The following is a 17,976-nucleotide window of genomic DNA, read 5'->3' as shown; positions in this document are numbered from 1 at the left end:
ACTGTGCTTAGGCAGAGAGAAGGCCTGAGAGGCTAGTCTCAAGTTCCTCATCCACACAGAGGAGGAGTTTCACAAGGAAGGTCCCATGATTCCCAGAAGAGGTCTGGATAGTTGAATAAGAAAGTACCAAAGAAGGTGACAGACCCAAAAGGTCTGGCAGAACAAGGCTGGCACAGATGGCTCAGACTTTGAAACAGAAGGCCAGGCCAAACACCGCACAATTTAGCAACAGATCCACCAGTCAGAAGGCAACAGCCAAAGATCCAACTGGATGAGGAGCCTCAGCAAGGGGTCTGAATGCTGGGGCAGCAAGGCTGTGTATTCGCTTCTCCTGCAATTAAGTTACTGATTATCCACTGTGGGCCAGGCAGTGTTCTAGGCACCGGGCCACAGCCATGAGATAGAAAAATAGCTCACATTTTCCCTGGCCGAGTAGCTCAGCTGGTTAGAGCCATATTGTCCCAATACGCCAAGGCTGCAGGTTTGATCCCCGGTCAGGGCATATACGAGAATCAATCACTGAGTGCATAAGTAAGCAGAACAACAAATCAATGCTTCTCTCTCTCTCATCAATCAATATAAAAGAATAGCTCACATTTTAGTGAAGACAACTGTCTGTTTCTCTTAATAGCCAAGAAACAAAGCATGGAATGACTAGCTTCCACTAAAAATGTAGGTTAGCAAACTACATAAAATGAGATGCTAAAACTCAGAAAACCAGAATAACAGCTAAAGGTGAGGACAAGCCACAAGCCTGGGACAAGTCATAGACTGGATTTATATTCTGGTCTTACAGGGGAAAAATAGGTTATTCACAAACCTGTTGTACAAATCTAAGAATGTCTAATGCTTTGAATTAGAAAGGGGTAACAGACCCTTTAAATGTAGAAGGGTTTTCTTTCAGTTCGCTTCTTGTAGGGCCCCTGTAGTGTGTTAAGAGAGGAATCCTGCAGTTTATACTAGGATGTCAGAAAAGGCTTCCCTAAGAGGGACAAAGATCTAAAAAATGGAGTAGGACAAAAGTATTCCCAGACAAGGGAAAGCAATGGGAGAGATGCACATAGAGTGGAGGGACAAGACAAAGGGTAGAGGGACATGATGTCAATGAGGTGACCAGGAATGAGGTCATGGAGGACCGGTTCTGCAGGCCCTGCAAAGAATTTGGATTTACTCTGAATGAGATGGAAAGTTATTGGAGAATTTTGAGCAGAATAGCAACAAGATCTGAAGGAAGCCTCCTCCTCCTACCCAATTCTCTACCTGTGCCAACACTATCCCCTAGAAGAAGGGAGTAAATTCCCTTTAAAGGGGCAAATGGCTCTAATATTTGAATAGGAAATTGACTGAAAGTGCACCTAAAATTTATCAAGTACATAGTAATGAGGGATGACTTTGAAATTGGAAGAGACATTGTTATTCTGGAAGTGAAATGAAGGTTTTCTTTCCTTTAAGGATGTGGCTTCATTAAGAGTTTGGATTTGGTTATGGAGCAAATGAGAAGCTGCACTTCTGCCTACATGAGGTGAGTTTATGCAGTAAACAACATTTTTTCCTTTACATGGTCTAGGGGCTATGGGAAAGAACTTAATTCAACAGGCACCACTACTATTTAGAAGTAAACATTGTGCCATCAAATATTTATTATGTACCAGTGGGGGCTGAGTTACTGTAATAAGCAAAGCCAGACCAAGTCTCCTTAGGCCTGTCCAGGACTAGAGCACTTACAGGTGGCTTTCTCTCTCTCCCCCTTTACCCCATCCTCACATGATGTGCCCAGGAAAGTCCATTAAGTACAGGTTAATAACAAGTCCCTGGGGCAAAGTTCTACTTCCTTATTAAGATAATCTAAATCTTTTCTATGTCACTGACTCTCAGTATTATTGGACCAGCATCATGAGCATGACCTGAGATCTTTTCAGAAATGCAAATTAATGCCCCAACACAGATCAACTGAATCAGAACCTCTGCGTGGGACCTAGCAATTTGTATTTTAATAATCCTCTAGGTGATTCTGATGCATGTTGAAGTTTCAGAACCACTCGTCTAAATAGTAGAAGAACAGAGCTTTCTCACAGGTTCCTCAATGTCTCTTAATCTCTCCTTCACACTTTTCATCTCTTGGCCTCGTTGTGCTGTGTTCTGGCTAATTTTTTCAGATCTGTTGTTCAAGTCCCAAACTCTTCTGTCAGGTGCGTTTGGGTTAAAAATGTCTTTGAACTTTTTAAAATTCCAATTATATCTTTTACTTCTGGAAATTTTATTTGGTTATTTTTCAGATCTGCTTGGTCATCGGTTACAGTCCATGATACAGTCCAAACTTGGCTTTTAGTTCTTGGAAGACATCAAACATATTTTATAAATTGTGTCTGGTATTTCATTGTCCTTAAAATTCTTGAGAGTCTGTTTCAGCTGGTTCTTCCTCATGGTGTCTTGTTTAGTTATTTTTAATTGTAGGCTTCTCAATTGCATTAGGATTTATTATGGAAACTCACTGAGACTGGCACAATGATGGGTTCTTACAGAGACTTGCATTTGCTTCTGCCAGATGGTCTTTGGGACACCAACAGATTGGGATCACTCTAAATTCTCGGCCTGAGGTTTCTGGCCACCCACGTGCTGTGTATTTAGGCTTCAAATGCATGTGCAGATTGGTTTGTGGTTATAAATTCTCAACGGTTTCGGTTTTCCCTCTCATTCAGCGCCTGTGTTTGAGAGGGTTGATTTTTCCTTAAGGCCCACGATTAAGGGCACAATTTTCCAAGTTTACTTTTACTTTGAGGGTGTTGCCATTTGGGTCTCAGTTGTGTGGGGAGGGTGAGGATATCTTTCAGACTCCTTGTCATGGGTAGAATTTGGACTTTGTCTCCTTTACTTATTTTATTATTATTATTACTTAACCCTCACCTGAGGATATTTTTTCCATTGATTTATTTTTTAAAATATATCTTTATTGATTTCACAGAGAGGAAAGGAGAGAGAGAGAGAGAAACATCAATGATGAGAGAGCCATTGACCGGCTGCCTCCTGCACGCCCCCCACTGGGGATTGAGCCCGAAACCTGGGCATGTGCCCTGACAGGGAATTGAACCCCAATCACCTGGATCCTAGGTCGCTGCTCAACCGCTGAGCCACGCCCGGCGAGGCTCCATTGATTTTTAAAGAGAGTGGAAGGACAGGAGGGGGAGAGAAAGAAAAACAGATGTGAGAGACACACATCAATTGGTTGCCTCCCTCACGAGGCCAGACCAGGGCTGATGCTCTAACCACTGAGCACACTGGCCAGGGTGACTTTGTCTCCTTTTTTCCCAGGTATGTGAGAACCAAAGTTCATGTTAATTTTGTTCACTATATATTTGCAGAGTAAAACCCAGCTGCAGTGGTCCACTTGGTTCTCAGTCTTTAGACTGTGAATTTCTTCCTCTCTTATCAACTCAGTGATCATTTAAAGAGTTATTTTTATATCTTATCCAAGAAATTTAGTTGTTTTTAGTACCAGAAACAAAAGTTACATTGGTTCTCTTTAAAGTCCATTTATTTTCCTGGTGGGTTCATTCCATATCTAAAGACTTCTACCATCTTACCCATCTCCGTGTGTTGATGCAGGCAGAGACTGAAGTGCTATAGCTGTAAGCCAAGGGTGGCCATGGGTTTCTGGCAAACCCCAGAGGCTAGGAATAAGCAAGGAAGGATTCACCCTTAGAAGATTCGGAGGGATGAGGGCTCTGCTAACACCTGATCAGACTTTTGGCCTCCAGAACTGTGACACAATAAATTTCTGTTATTTTAAGCCTCTCAGTTTATAGTACTACATTACCACAGCCCTTGGCTACTAATGCAGCCCCTATTCAAAATAATCCATTTATAGTGAAAGAATCTGCAGGCTAGGTGATTGCCTAACAGACAGGAAAGTCTGTGTCCTCAGGAAGAGAAGAGTGGGGAGGAAAGGTCTTTCTCAGTGTTCTCCCTGGTGTTGAACCTGCCCTGCAGTTAGAAATGGCCCCGGTGGTGGTGGTGGTCTATTATTTGGAACACACATGATGCTTCACACGCTGCTGTTTGAAACACTTTCTGATAAAGATTTAGTACAAGTTTGTTACATGTGGGAAATAAGACCTTTGTGAAGTAATACTATTTCCTTGTAATATTTAAGGACAACCACAGGAACGTTGCTACAACTAGAAAACAAGCTGACATGGTGTTGCTTCTTTTCAGTGAGTGCCAGCCAGCCCCACTTTGGCAACTAGAAGTAGAAAACAGCAAGCTGGTATGCGTAGGGAGGCATTCACAAAAGGGTGTGAGACTAGTGCATGATTTCCAAATCCTGGATTTTACAAAAGGTCCAGGAAAAAAATTTCCTTGGGTCTATGTATATACAGGGGGTCCCATTTCAAAAAAATGTATACACACTTTAACAGCTCATAGCTGAATTTTGAAAATGAAATGTATTTTAATAAACTCTGCCTTTATAATTATTCAAAGTGTATGTATACATTTTTTGGGACACCTTATAGTTAAGAGATAGCACTGGCAGTATTTACCAGAGACGTGAATTAGATCAGGAGTTATCTAGGTAAAGGTGAAGAAGGAACTCGGGTAGGAACATTCCAGGCAGAGGAAAAGGCCTAGGCCAGGGCTGAGTGGATGGGTAGAGCACAGTGCCCTGGATGAACTGAAAGAAGGAGTGTGGCGTGTGGAAAGCAAAGGTAATGTGGTGCAGCATAAGGCTGAAAGTGGCAGGCAGTGGCTGATGACGTGAGGCTCGGCAGGTCACAGTGAGGGAAGACTTTAACGTGTTTTAAATGTCTGATGGGAGAGGAGGATTGGTAGATGCTTAAACCAGGGGCTCATCTACACAAAGGACACAGAGAGAGAGCAGGAAGCCTTGGGACCAGCCTTGCTTGCAATATCTTTTATGTCAAATGGAAACACTGACACTCACGAGAATTTCAGTAACTTGCCCAATACTGCGTTCTCTAGACATATCCTCCTGGGGCCTCCTCTATGAGAGCAGGGCTGTTTAAAAATGTTTCTGCTATGTTAACAATAAGCCCTAAAGTTCTCCATAGAAGAAAAAATGGCTCTTTTAATAAGCAGTTCCTCTCAGTTAAAATAAAATGGTAGACAAAGCACAGTATAAATAAATAAATAAATATTCACAACCCAGGCCTGCATATACCTAAGAACAACAGCAATCTTCTATTGCTGATCTTTAAAAGTCAAGGTCAAAGACGGAAGGGGTTGAAGAAAGCAGTTAGAAATATGTTACTCCGTGTGGAGTAGGTGGCTCACACACGTAGAAACCGCACTCAAGACGAGGGTTCATTAACTAAGAAATTGCCCTCCTAACACCTGGAAGTACATGGCATCCGATTCTTATGAAACATATCCCACGTTAAAAGTCGGGATGATTAAGTGCTGATTAATAGTAGTTGACTTTAATGAGCAACACATCACAAGTTAAGCTATCCAAATGCACTCTCCATTTTGTTTGCTTGATACTCAGCAAACATCATGAATATAAATACAATTATTTTGATAAATATTCTACATTTTGATGAAAATTTCATATTTCCTGTAGCTTGTGCTCTATATCATCTTTTAAAACTCCTCATGCCTGGAAGTTGCTATGTTTCCATAGCTTTTGACGGACACTATGATTTTCTGGGAGTCAAAACTTCTGTGGACGCTGCATTGCCCTCCATCTCCCACAGCTCCACTTTTGTTCTCTAGAGCAAAAAGAGTTGGCTACAATCTTTACTGTAATACCCATTCATTCCTCATGCTGCATCAGGCTTTTGCCCCCCACTGCTGTTTTTAAAGAGCATGTTTTCCAGAACACCAGTGACCCAATGATCTACTTGTTGCTAAATCCAGTAGTCAGTTCTCATCTCACTTGACCTACAAGAGGCGTTTGTCACAGATGATCCTACCCTTTGGTCATGAAACACTTTCCCACCTTGACTTCTAGGACACCACACACTTGTGTTTCCTTTTCCCTCCTGTTCTCTATCCTAGTTCTTCCTCATCAATCTGACCTCTGAAAGTTGGAACGCTTTAGTCTTTGCCCTTGGATTTCTCTTCTCTGTTTCCATTCACTTCCTTGGTGATCTCATCTAGTCTCATGACTTTAATTTCCACCTATGTGGACAACTCCTAAATGTATATCCCCAGCCCAGATATTGCTCCAGAATTTTAGACTCATGTGATCAACCCATAGTTGACATCTAAAACAAGAAAGAGTTCTTGGTAGTTTAAAAAGTGATGGAAGTATTTTTAAAATGTTACAGAGGAATGGAAGATAAAGTGAGAGATATTGCCTAGGAAGAACTAAAAGTTAAAGTGATAAAAGTTTTTGAGAAAAATATTAAGAAACTTGACAATCTATTCAATTCAATATTCCGCTACTAACAAATTATAGGAAAAATGACTGACAAATGGAGAAAGGGAATTTACCAAAAAATAATAAGATATAGTAATTTTTTATAATTAAAAAAAAAAGCCTAGATCTCTGAATGCACAGTAGAATAAACTTTTTAAGAAGTTGATTCCAATTCACGTAATTGTGAAACATCAGATCTCTGGAGATAAAGAGGAGGTCCTAAAAGTTTCCAAACAGAAAAACAGTGTAATCTGAAGAAGTAGTCATGAGAATAGCATGTGCTATTGGACTTTTTAAAATCACAACACTGTAAGCTAGAAAATAATTCATTTGACAATGATTTATTAAGTGCCTACTCTGCACCAGGCACTATGTGAGGTGCTGAATAGAGAGATGCCTTTGAAATTCTGGCAGAAAATTATTATCAACCTCAAATAAGATACTCTGCTCAACAGACTAAAGTTTACAAACAACAGCAACAATTGTACCTCTTAGGAACTTTTGCTCAAGAAGCTGCTGGGGCATGTGGGCCACAAAAATAAAGTTTGTAAATCAAGAAAGAGGAACTCAGGGTTCAGGGGATAAACATGTGGATAAAAGGGCAGACTTGCCTGGGTGATTAGAAGGGATGTCCCAGGACAAATATGGTTCAGATTAAAGGAGGGATATTGGGGGTAGGGGTGATAGAATTCACTGATTACCTACTGTGTTTAACTATTTTAAGAAGAGTTTCAGAATTCTATTAATTTTAAAATTCCAAATTAAAAGTGTTGGAAGTAGCAGCCTCTGGGAGTGAGACTTGATTTACATTACAAGTTGCATAATAATATTTGACTCTTTAAATTAGGGTCATTTATTACTTAATAAAATAATAAGCATGAGTTTTTAAAAAGAATTGGATCAGAACAAAAATTTCCCAGTTAAGGCAAAAACAAGATAGTATTTCCTTTGTTTTTTTCTTAAACCTAACTTAATTTCAAAAAAGAAATTCATTGCTTTGCTTTCAAATAAACATGATGCTTTGTTTTCCAATAGCTCTGCTACTGTCCCCTTCAGAGTATTTTGAAAAGAAGATCGGTTTCTACACACAGAGGAGCAGATCTTGCAAGGTAAGGACTGAAATGAAGTTTATGGCCTCCATAAACAGTTGCATCATGCTATGCAGCCTGTATTTTCTTAAGAAGGAAGATAACATTTTCTTTATCAAGGCAAGCTAAAACGGCTATAAATTATACAGTGTCTGTCTCTGGTTCACAGAGAACTACAGTCCATCTGGAACCAAGCAGGACTGGTGCTATATAAAGTCTCTCTAAGAAAATGTAAGTTACAGAGAGAAGAATGTTCCCGCCTTGGTGCACCCATAGTTCTGGTCAATTCCTTTCCTCTATTTTGACATGCATGGCAGCCAACTGACTGGCTACCAAATACCTGAACATTTTTATATTTACTCCCCAATAAATAAAACTCAGTGGAAATAATAAGAACCATGGTGAAAATAGGTGACTTTGATCTATTTAGTTAAAATGCGATATCGTTAGAGTACAAATTTCTTAGTATACATATAGTGAGAACTCAATACCTGTAACATCACTGTGGTGGTAAGAATAGAAAAAGTTGGAAGTATTAATGTGTTCAGAATGTGAATAACCTTTTCACCCCAAGAAACCTGAATTCAAAGACAGTTAACCACAGAAGTGAAAATATCTTGGGTGGTCTAACGCTAGACATTTGTTCTTAGTGTATTTGGCCAAAGCACAAACCCACCAAGGAGTCTGGCATGATGGATGATGTCTTCCTAGAAGATGCTTGGGATTCAGCAGGTTGTTTCAAGTCAGACACGGGTGGAGTAGTTATGGCAAGAAGCTTGTGGAGAGGTTTACCAGGTCATAACAGGTCCTTTCTCCATGAAGATGTCATTAATGGAAGACAGCCTCTTTTAAAAACTTCACTTTCCCCCTAATCCTCCTACTAATTACAACTAAAAGTTCTGAGCATTATATATAAAACATACTAAGAAGAATCTTAAAGGCAGAGATAGGAAGGCAGATAAGCTAGGGACCTCAGGACTCAAAGAAAAACACCGTAGCCTCACATATCCCAGGCTGGGAGCTGAAGAAGATGGAAACCTGGAAAAACATGGGTTTAGACAAAACAACAACAACAACAAAACCAACCAACCAACCAACAAACAAAAAACAACAACCAAGAAAAGCTTGCTCTCTATAACAAAAAGACCAAGAAATAGGTAGTTTAGTACAATAGAAGACTTTTAGATAATAACTGCTCTACTACAGGCAAACATCACAGTAAAAAAGAAAAAAGCCTGTGGTCCCATCCTTACCACACCAACCAAGGCTGAATGGAGAACTTAGAATTCTACCCTCATCAAGCTATAACGAGGTGCCCCACCCCCATTCTACCCACCCATAGGTGCCAGGGTGGCATCAGAGAAGGCTGGGTAGGAAGCTGGCCATAAGGAGGCCATTCCCCCTCCCTGTGGTGTCAGTAGCAACCAACTGGGCAGTAGTAGGAGTGGCCTCACAAGGCATGCCTACACTTTCCAGCTGGTAATGCATCAGTGGAGGAGGCCTAGCAAGGAGTTGTAATTCCCATTCCTGCCCAGTAGTCATGAGGGATCCACCGCTGCAGATGTCAACTGAAGCCAGTGGGAACCTGGACTTCTACTCTTATCTAGCAGTAATGAGGCAGTGTCCTCCCACGCCCTTCCCCTGCTGAAGCCATGTCAGAAAAGGCCAGCTAAAACAGAAGGTTTAAATAAGATTCAGAGTCTCGTAGCAAAATATCCAAAATATACAGGTTTCAATAAAAACAGACAAAAATCATTCATCATACCAAGAACCCAGAAGATAGCAAACTAAACGAAAAAGATAATTCTCAGAGGTATATGCACGAAGCAACAGAGCTACAAAATATATGAAGCAAAAAGTAAAAACAGAGACAAATCTACAGTTATAGTTAGAGGCTTCACTATTCTCTCAACATTGATAGAACTAGGCAGAAAATTAGCAAGGATATATAAGGTACTCAATAATACCATTACTCAACAGGATCTAATCAACACTCATTGAACACTTCACTCAACACAGCAGAATGCTCACTTTTCAAGTGCTCACAGACTGTATGCCGAGACAACCATATCCTGGGCAAAAAACCCACCAAACCTTAATGAATTTAAAAGAACTGAAACCAGGCAGAGTGTGTTCTCCAACCACAATGGAATCAAATCAGAAACAAATAATAGAAAGATAACAGGAAGATCTCTAAATGGTTGGAAACCAAACAACACATTTCTAAATAATTGATGGGTTGCCTGGCTGGGCATGGCTCAGCGTTGAGCATCGACCTAGGATCCAGGCGATCAGGTTCAATTCCTGGTCAGGGCACATACCCGGGTTGTGGGCTCGATCCCCAGTAGGGGGTGTGCAGGAGGCAGCTGATCAATGACTCTCTCATCACTGATGTTTCTATCTCTCTCTCCCTCTCCTTTCCTCTCTTTGAAATCAATAAAGATATATTTAAAAAAATAATAATAATAATCGATGGGTCAAATAGGAAGTCTCAAAAGAAACTCAAAAATACATCAAACTAAATGAAAAGGAAAATACAATATATAAAATTTGTGGAACACAGCAAAAGCAGTGCTGAATGGAAATTTATAGCACTAAATGCATGCATTACAAAACAGGAAAAGTCTCAAATAAATAATTTACATAGAAAATGTACATAGAAAATGAAAGGTATCTCCAAAACGCTCCTAAAACTAGTAATGAATGAGTTCAGGAAGATCACAGGGTATAAGATAAGCATACAAAAATCTATTGTATCTCTATATGCTAGAAATTTTACAGGTGAACATCAAAATTAAAAATATAATGCCATTTATAATCCAGAGGGAGCAAAAAAAGGGAGAGAAGGAGAGTGGGAGGGAGGGAGGGAGGGATAAACATATGTCTTATATTCCATAAATAACATCACACTAAATGTAGTATTCTGAAACTTCCTCTTCCATTATAAGTTTGGGGACACTTTCATGTCAATACTTATAGGTCTACAGCTCCCTTTTTGAAACTACTTAATATTCCACAGTATGGCACTACCATAATTTACTCAACTATTTCATTATTGTTGGAAAATTACGGTGTTTCCTTATTTTTACCATTGAAACTACCCTTATACTTTTGCACAAATGAGTATATCTTTTCTTTTCTTTTAAAAAAATATATCTTTATTGATTTCAGAGAGAGGAAATGAGAGGGAGAGAGAGAGAGAGAGAGAAACATCAGTGATGAGTCATTGATCGGCTGCCTCCTGCACACCCCCTACTGGGGATCTAGCCCACAACCCAGGCACGTGCCCTGACCAGGAATCGAACCCTGATTGCCTGGATCCTAGGTTGACACTCAACCGCTGAGCCACGCCTGGCCAGGCACAAATGAGTATTTCTTTAAGCTACATTCCCAGAAATGGAATTACTGGACGTAAGGATATGTGCACTTTTAGTGTTGAGAAATACTGATCAATTGCCTTTTAAAAGGCAACCAGCAGAATATAAGAAAGATTCAGAATATCTTACCAACAATGTCCCGAGGAGTAAAAACACATGTCTCTATTATGATAACATTTCCTTGATTGTCAGTGACACTAAGAAGATATTTTTAGTACATTTTGTGGCTAATACTTATTAGAATTTTCTTTAATAACAAAATAGTTTTGTTTAGCCATAGTTTATATATAGTTCATCAAGTATACCTTTATGTATGCTGTAAACTGTCAGTCAGAATTAATTTTTTCCAAGAGAGTCAATTTTCCCAGGACATTAAATAAAACGTCTATTCTTTCCTGATTTTAAAAACCTTCTTTATCATAATTTGAATTACCTAATATAAAGAAATTTCTTTTTGGAGTCCACTGCTTTCCATTTTTCCATCTATGTCTGCTTGTCCTAATACCAGACTACATAAGACACAGCTTTATAATGCGCTTTGATATCTGGAGTAACTGCTCATCTTTGAATTTTCTTGGTTATTGTATGAATTTTTTTTCATATAAACTTAAAAGTCAGCTTGCTATTGCATATAAAAATATTGTTGTGATTTTGATTCAGTTACACTGATTTTGATTATTTTCTCAAAAATTAGCATCTTTATGATTTTAGTCTTCTCATATAAACCATGATATGTCTCTTCTATTTCTTTAGGTATTTATGGGGGAGATCTTTTAGCAGCAGTTTATAATTTTATTCATATAGTTCTATATGGTTCTTGGTCTATTTATGCCTAAGACATTTATGATTTTGTGAATGGGATGTTCTTTTATCATACATTTTCTAATTGGATATCATTGATGCATAGACAAATTACTGATTTTCATATGTTGGTCTTTTATCCAATCACCCTTCTGAATTATCTTATCAATTCTACTAGTTTTTCAGTTACTTACTTGCAAATGTTCATAAGTTTTATGTTTGTTCCATTTAGTGATAGCTATAGGTATAGATGTAGATAAAGGTGTATCTGAAATACACACATATCCTATATACATACACATTTTTTATGACATTTAACTTGTATTTTTCCTGATTCATTGCATCATTGAGGACCTCCAGTGCCATATTAGATATTGATGTTGTTAGTGGGCATTCTTATTTTTCCCAGAATGATTGTGTTTATTCATTTATTTTTTATATTGTCTATTTGATTAATTTCTACCTTTAATTTTATTAATTCATTCTTTCTACTTTTATTGTGCATTTTAAATTTTTTCAGCTCTTTATATTTTATACTTACTTTATTCATTTTCTTATATTTCTTATTTTCTAATATAAAATTTATATACTGTTCAGGCATCTTTTAATGCCCTGCATGCTAGAAATATCTTACTCAAGTTTGGTTATATTATATTACTCATCCTTACTTATTGGAGTTATGACTCACATCAAGTTTTGAGGATAAGGGGAAATGACCCTGGATAAACTCTGTTATCCAGGGAACCAAAGAAATATCTGTTACTTTTCAGGTTAGTCATAATTTTAAGTCTGTGATGAGCTTCACAGAACTTAGTGGCCCCCATGAAATGAGTGGACAGAACTTAGGTTAGAAATTGTTGCCCTTGGCTGAGGGGGAGGGGAAGGAAGGGCTTCTATTTCCACTTGGTGACTTGATTATGGCTGCCTTACACCCAAATTGGACGCATTTCTAGATTAATCCTCTTATCTTTGTGCTAGTTTAAAGGTCAGGAAATTCTTTAGGGATCTATCTGTGTGTGTTTTTAAATTGATAAACACACATAAAATAAAAACAGGACACCAAAGATGAATATTAACATGTAGACAACCAAAACTTCTTTCAACTTGTTTTTAAAAAACCCATAATCCTAGGAATATATTGTTGGTGCAATAAATGGAGCAGTTCCCTTAGCAATTGAGAAACTGGGAAAGTTGATCTCTGTGCTATCAAACATGGAATTTGGGTTTTAGATCTTCTCCGGTAATGCCACAATTTTAGAAGCTAATTCAAAGGGATCATAAGGACATATCTTCCAGGTTTTCATGTGAGGCAATTAGGGAGCTTAAGGTAAGATTCCAGGGCCTTTGGGGGAATTACTGATGTAAAATTTCCCATTGGCAGTAAATGAATACGCACTGTTTCTCTCTTCTCTCTACAATTTTCTTCAACTGGGCTTTACTGATGCTATAACAAGGTAATTGGGTCAATTTCAAGGTAATTGGGTCAATTTCAGGTAAAAGCAGTGCATTTTACAAATAAGTTTTTCAAAACCCTAAATGGTTGTAGGGGACAAATCACAAGAATACTAGAATTCTAGGTCACTGTCTCCTAGATCTCTAAATTTTATTACAAGGCATCCTATGTGTTAAAAAGTGAACCCTGAATATGAACTGTCCTAATCTTCACCCTCCATTGCACCTAGATAGATAATTTTGGTTAAGTCTAAACCTAGATCTGCTGCTAATGAAGATGAGGAACATTGAATCTTGGAAGAACAGAACAGAAAGGGGTGGGTAGAAATTTCATATACCTGAGAAGTTTTATTCCTATTCCTAATGTCTAGCCCAGTAACTGAGCTGGACAGGCTGAGACTCCATGGCAGCAATGGCTAAAGACAATAGGCCAGAGCAAGAATTTTCCCCCTATGCCTCGGAACATTTCTTGTTAAATGATCTTAAAACCTAAACGGATGACTTGAGTAAGGTAAGCTCCAACATAAGACTGTTCTTCAGACACCAGGCCTCTGCTACCTCAGCATTCTCATCTTATAAGCCAGTAACTTCAGGACACACAGCAAAGTTATAAATACCTTTCCCTGTTCCTGTGCCTGTTTATATGTAAGAATATAATGACAAACAGAGGGACACATGGACTCTGTTTCACAGCATAACATAACCATAAAATAATGTGACTCTCTCCTAATTGCACTATGAGTGAGTCTTCTCTGGCCATTGACTTACATATAATAAGGCCCCTTGCTATGAAATGCCTATAAATATGCAATTCATGAACAGTCTAGCTAAAAAGTCTGGTGAGAGCCATGACTCCTCTTACTGGTGGAGGCCAGGAAACTGCAAAGACAATAAACCTTGGCGTCTGCTCCAGGCTAACTGGCTGTGGCCAAGGCATACTGTTCACATGTCACTTGGGTCTCTGCCAGGCCATTACTCATTATACATTCTGCCCCAGTGGTGCTTTAGAAATGGAGTGGGCTCTGAAAATGCTCAGAGGGAAAAAAGAGAAACACCAGTTTATATTCGGTTGGGTTAAATTTTTTTGGCCTTTTCCCTTCCTGGGAAAGTTATACTTAATACAAAAACTGAAATCCTTGTTAGTCAACCTTCAAAGTCACTTTTCCTGTAAAAGCATGTAGTGGTTATTAATGCTGCTTAAGGAAAAAGATGAAAGCTACAGGAAACGGGAAAGTTAACACAACAAAAATGGCAGATGTCATTAAGAGTACAATTAAATCCACGTCCTCAAATAATCTGCTTGCTTTTTCTTCTTACCCATCTCTACCCTTTCCAGAGCCTTTCTCGTTAGCCTGTCTACAGTATGCTGCTCTGGGTACTATCTGCTGTGTCACTGCCCAAAGAATTGTGGGACTGCATGTTTAAGGACAATATCTTTCTGTAAGTGGTAAACCACAGAGATTAATAGCATCTCTACCCCAGACACAACAATAAAAACCAGCTGACCAGTTTTTTTAAAACTCTAGTTGGTTTGATGTCCAAACAATGGCCTGGCTTGCTTAGCAATTAAGTCAATTAAGTTGAGATAGCTACAATGCTAAAATCATTAAACTGAGTGTATAAATCAACCATGTTTATACTGATCATCCCAATCATTGCTTAATCAGTAAGTAAAATCAACATACAAATATGAACCCGTGAACATGGTTTGAAGTGATTTTTGTTACATTTGTAAACAGATTTTTCAGCTACAAATGACAAACATTTCAAGCTATTTTTCACAGAAATAGAAACTGATTTTGCTAATATAACTAAAAATTCAGGGATATACTAACTTTTCAAACAGAGCAGGTCTAGGGACCCAAACAATGTCTCAATATAGCTTCTCTTCAAAGGTTAGCCCCTCTGACAGAAGAAAGCTTTTCATAAATTGAAAAGATGGCCATACCTAAAACAAAATTGTCTTAAAAATGTTAATATGGTGACATTGAGAATACCTGATATATAAGGATAGGTAACTTATCTGTAATCACATTGTTATTAATTAATAAAGCTAGAATAAACTCTTTCATAGAGTTATATATTATAGGCTCAAAATACATTTTAAACATTTCTTGAAAGTGTATCATAAATTGCTTTATGTTATTTTGTGTTTATTAACTTTCACATTCTGTGGCACTATTAAAACCACTCTTAGTTAATACAGATATTTCTGCAACAAGGTGGATAGAGTGACATATATCAAATGCTAATCTGGACATATCTCTCCCCTATTTAAGCCATAAAGTGGTTTTCCACCAATGCCAGAATTAAGGCCAAGCTGATTACTTTAGTATGCAGGGTTCTCCATATCAGGCTATAACTATCTCAATTTCCTGCTCAGCCAGAACAAACACTTAAAATAAAACAAAACAAAATTAAATTAAATTAAATTAAAAGATGGCCACTTAATCTCCTGCTTAAGTCATTTTTATAACTTTCAATAGCACACAAATAGAGACACCCTTTGCCCCCCCCCCCCCATCCACGTGACAAACTTTTGGGAGAATTCTTAATGTCTGCTTTGAGCCACATTCTCCTCTTTGAGCTGCTCACCTTGGACAAAGGGATGGTGCTCCTAGTTGGTCTGGCCTGAGTCTGTGCCTGTCCCATTGTTTAGGTGGAAGGAGTATACAGAGTCCGTGCTGACCTGGCCCAGCCATCTGGGATTAACATCTGCCAACAGAAAGGCCTGTTTTAGTGATGCTATATGCTCCTACTGCTCTGATTTTAGATGGGCCAGCTTGGACCACAGATTGTCTCTTTCTTGCAGAACCAAGGAGATCTGTCCAAAAGTTAGATAATTAGTCCCAAGTTAAAGTCAGTGGTGACAAAGGCAGGGATCCAGGAACTACAGCAAGAGAAAGAGTCAAGAGGAGTTGGGGAAGAGAGACAACACAATCCCCCATCACCTCCCAATCTCCTGCCTGGCATCCCTTGCTTGACAATGGTAATAACTACTCCCCCTTTAAGAAGCTCTCAATCAGCACACAGACTGGGACAAGGAGCAGATTTGTAGGGAGGGGAACATGGAAGGCAGCTCTGCCATGTCTATATGGAGGTAAAGGCTGCTCTTACCAGATATAAGGAAGAGGGGTGCTGGATATACCTAAACAAGATATACTATTCATAAAAACCAATCATGGTAAACATGACAAGTCTTCTTCTACCTATACGTGAATGTGGTCTTCTCATAGGCATTCTTTTGGCTCAGCCTAGACACTAAAGCATTCAGTTTAATGATATATTATCTAATTTTTATGTAAGGTAATATGCTAAAAATACTTTCACAATATGAAGCACATGTTTAATCCATGAAGCCATTCCATCTGGGGTTCTAAATGTTATTTGAGCCACCAGAATCTCCCTAGCTGTTTCTTTTGAAAGCAGCTTAAATACTGAGAATTTATATTTTAAAATTTAATATATAATAAAGTTTTAAAAAGGCATGGGGCCAATTTAACAAATTATGCTCTCTCAACAGAAAGAAGAAAATTCACTTTCAATTTTCCATACAGGAACATTTATTATTTTTCTTTTCTTTCATCAAAAGGACATTATCATGTTTAGGTGGTGACCCAAATAGACAATAAGTAGAAACAGAAAAAGTCTAAATTTAATGCTCTCAAAAAATAACACCAATTCCCATGGAATGTAGTAGCCTTATATAAACTGCCTCCCCACTTAACTCCATTACTCCCGCTGAGCTCAATTTTCTATATCACTTTCCCTTTTAAGAATTTCTGAATTTTGGGTGGTGAACACAATACAGTGTACCAATGATGATATGTTGTGGAACTGTGCACCTGAAACCTGTATAATTTTGTTAGCCAGTGTCCCCCCAATAAATTCAATGAAAAGGAAAAAGAAGAAAAAAATGAATTCCTGTATTTAAAAAAATAAAACAAAAACTGTATGAACTATTTTATGCATCAGCAAAAAAAACAAATAAATATATTTTTGCACTTCTAACTCCTGACTTAAGATATTTATCTTCTCAAATTCTTGCTTTCTTCATCTTATAGAATAAAACTAGTATGGTGTGTATTTATTTTTAGCATGGTCTTCAAAATCCAAGCATTCATTTTAGAGAGACTGATGTACACCTGGGTAAGGAGAGTAATGAGTAAACAAACATCATGTGTAACAAGAATTACATGATCCACTTCATTCCATTTTAGCCAGATGAATACCACCATATCTTAGGCTACTGAGACTGATTTTTATGGTAGTGATGAAAAAAAATGTTTGGAAAATAAGTTCCAGCATAGGAAACAGAGAATGGAAAGTAGTAAAAGGGAAAGAATTAACATATCTTGAATGCCTACTATGTACAAAAAACTACAGAAACAATGAAAAGAAATACACCTAATAAGTATTTTTTTCCAGTCTTCAGAGACTCTTTACCAACCTCAACCATTTCTTTTGGGTAGGTTTAATTTCTTTCAAACCTTGAGTTTATGAGATAAAACCAATTTGCTGAGTTGCATTTAAAGCCTGAGTCTAGAGTTCTGTCTATCTATCTATTCTTATCACATTTTAAATTCCTGAAACCAGGAATTGAATATACCATTTCCTCGGATGTGAAGTATATTCCGAACACACACAAATGTGTATGTATTCAAAAAACAGATGCAAAGCTATACAGTTATACAATGAGAGTCTAAATATTATAAATTTAGGTGCTCCAAAGTGTCTTGAGTGCTTCCAATTTTATTTACTACAAATAAGCAAAAATCTACAGTTTAATGATTACACACATAGGTTATGACATGCAGAGAGTCATAATTCCTCAATAAACCTTAATCAGGCTCTCCATTTTTTTTATTTTAAAGAAAGT

This window comes from Miniopterus natalensis, chromosome 3 (assembly GCF_054644295.1).
Source record: "Miniopterus natalensis isolate mMinNat1 chromosome 3, mMinNat1.hap1, whole genome shotgun sequence".
NCBI lineage: Eukaryota > Metazoa > Chordata > Mammalia > Chiroptera > Miniopteridae > Miniopterus > Miniopterus natalensis.
Note: the sequence above shows the minus strand (reverse complement) of the source record.